The following is a 2,500-nucleotide window of genomic DNA, read 5'->3' as shown; positions in this document are numbered from 1 at the left end:
GTTGAGTCAAATTAAGCCGCAGGCTCCACTCCTGGTGGTGCCCTGCCGTCAATTCCTTTAAGTTTCAGCTTTGCAACCATACTTCCCCCGGAACCCAAAGACTTTGGTTTCCCGGAAGCTGCCGGAAAGGTCGTCATGGTAACGCCTCCCGATCGCTAGTTGGCATCGTTTATAGTCAGAACTAGGACGGTATCTGATCGTCTTCGAACCTCTGACTTTCGCTCTTGATTAAAGAAAACATTCTTGGCGAATGCTTTCGCAGTAGTTCGTCTTCCGCCGATCCAAGAATTTCATCTCTAACGGCAGAGTACGGACGCCCCCGTCTGTCCCTCTTAATCATTACCTCGTGCTCCGAAAACCAACAAAATAGAACCGAGGTCCTATTCCATTATCCCATGCAACACTATGCAGGCGAACAGCCTGCTTTGAACACTCTAATTTTTTCAAAGTAAACTTATCGGCCACCGCCGACACTCAGTCAAGAGCACCGACGGAGAACCGAAGGTGAGGCGAACGCAACCAGTGACACGCCTTGCGACGGACCGGCGGCGCTCGCCCAAAATCCAACTACGAGCTTTTCAACCGCAACAACTTTAGCATACACTGTTGGAGCTGGAATTACCGCGGCTGCTGGCACCAGACTTGCCCTCCAATGGACACTCGTTAAGAGTTTTAGGATGTACTCATTCCAATTACAGGGCCTCGTTAGAGTCCTGTATTGTTATTTTTCGTCACTACCTCCCCGGTCGGGAATGGGTAATTTGCGCGCCTGCTGCCTTCCTTGGATGTGGTAGCCGTTTCTCAGGCTCCCTCTCCGGAATCGAACCCTGATTCCCCGTTACCCGTTATCACAAAGGTAGGCACGTAGCGTACCTTCGACAGTTGATAGGGCAGACACTTGAATGATACGTCGTCGGTGCAGAGACCGTACGATCCGCGTGGTTATCCAGAGTCATCAAACGTCACAGGACGAACCCGGTCGGTTTTGATCTGATAAAAGCGCGCCTCCCGAAGTCGGCGCTTAATGCATGTATTAGCTCTAGAATTACCACAGTTATCCACTTCGCTCACGAGACCAAACAAACCAAGACTGATTTAATGAGCCATTCGCAGTTTCGCTTTACGAAAACTCGTACTTGCACCTGCATGGCTTAATCTTTGAGACAAGCATATCACTACTGGCAGGATCAACCAGATAGCTGCGACAGCTGCGCTCGGCCCTTGCTGGGCCGCCCGGCGCGTGCTCGTCGAATTTGTTTAAGACCGAGGCGATCGCCTGCGGCCGTACTCAGCTTCGACAGTCGCTGGCCGCGACGTCCACGCTCTCGCCGGCAGTGCCAGGCGGAGCGATTTGCGTTTTTTCTTTGCTCGCCCTCTCTCGGGCTCGATCCATTCAGTTTCGCACAAACAAGAGCTCTGCCGGCCGCCTGCAGCGGTGCCTAAAACCCGGTCATAACAATGCGACCGTTCTGCTAGGCCGACAAGCGCTCAAGCCAGACGCTCGATCGAACGCCCCCTACATATTAGTCGAGACAACGGCTCGCTCATTAGCATCGCGTTTGTACTTTAACTTTTTTCGGCTCGGCTTCTTTCGACGCCGATGCCGGCGACGCAGCACTCTCTCGCCCACCAGCCACCGAGAGATGTGTGCGCTCCGACCGGCCCCGCACGCCGCTCTTTCTTGGCTCATTCGAGTTTACTGTCTTTCGCTCTAACATGCCTTACCTAGGGTTAGGTTAGTATGCTTGCACGTTTGTACTTCAACTTTTTTCGGCTCGGCTTCTTTCGACGCCGATGCCGGCGACGCAGCACTCTCTCGCCCGCCAGCCACCGAGAGATGTGTGCGCTCCGACCGGCCCCGCACGCCGCTCTTTCTTGGCTCATTCGAGTTTACTGTCTTTCGCTCTAACATGCCTTACCTAGGGTTAGGTTAGTATGCTTGCACGTTTGTACTTTAACTTTTTTCGGCTCGGCTTCTTTCGACGCCGATGCCGGCGACGCAGCACTCTCTCGCCCGCCAGCCACCGAGAGATGTGTGCGCTCCGACCGGCCCTGCACGCCGCTCTTTCTTGACTCATTCGAGTTTACTGTCTTTCGCTCTAACATGCCTTACCTAGGGTTAGGTTAGTATGCTTGCACGTTTGTACTTTAACTTTTTTCGGCTCGGCTTCTTTCGACGCCGATGCCGGCGACGCAGCACTCTCTCGCCCGCCAGACACCGAGAGATGTGTGCGCTCCGACCGGCCCCGCACGCCGCTCTTTCTTGGCTCATTCGAGTTTACTGTCTTTCGCTCTAACATGCCTCACCTAGGGTTAGGTTAGTATGCTTGCACGTTTGTACTTTAACTTTTTTCGGCTCGGCTTCTTTCGACGCCGATGCCGGCGACGCAGCACTCTCCCGCCCGCCAGCCACCGAGAAAAGTGTGCGCTCCGACCGGCCCCGCACCGCACGCCGCTCTTTCTTGGCTCATTCGAGTTTACTGTCTTTCGCTCTAACATG

At 54.2% G+C, this 2,500-nt stretch overlaps 1 pseudogene; it reads right to left on the bottom strand.

The window, feature by feature from the left end:
* The window catches only part of LOC144430895 (small subunit ribosomal RNA), a 1,509-nt pseudogene extending 311 nt beyond the window's left edge, over nt 1-1,198 (bottom strand).
* Nucleotides 1,199-2,500: the final 1,302 nt, after the last annotated feature.

The sequence above is a fragment of the Styela clava genome, chromosome 12, assembly GCF_964204865.1.
Source record: "Styela clava chromosome 12, kaStyClav1.hap1.2, whole genome shotgun sequence".
In the NCBI taxonomy this organism is placed as follows: Eukaryota; Metazoa; Chordata; class Ascidiacea; order Stolidobranchia; family Styelidae; genus Styela; species Styela clava.
This window is presented reverse-complemented; position numbering and strand designations above follow the sequence as displayed.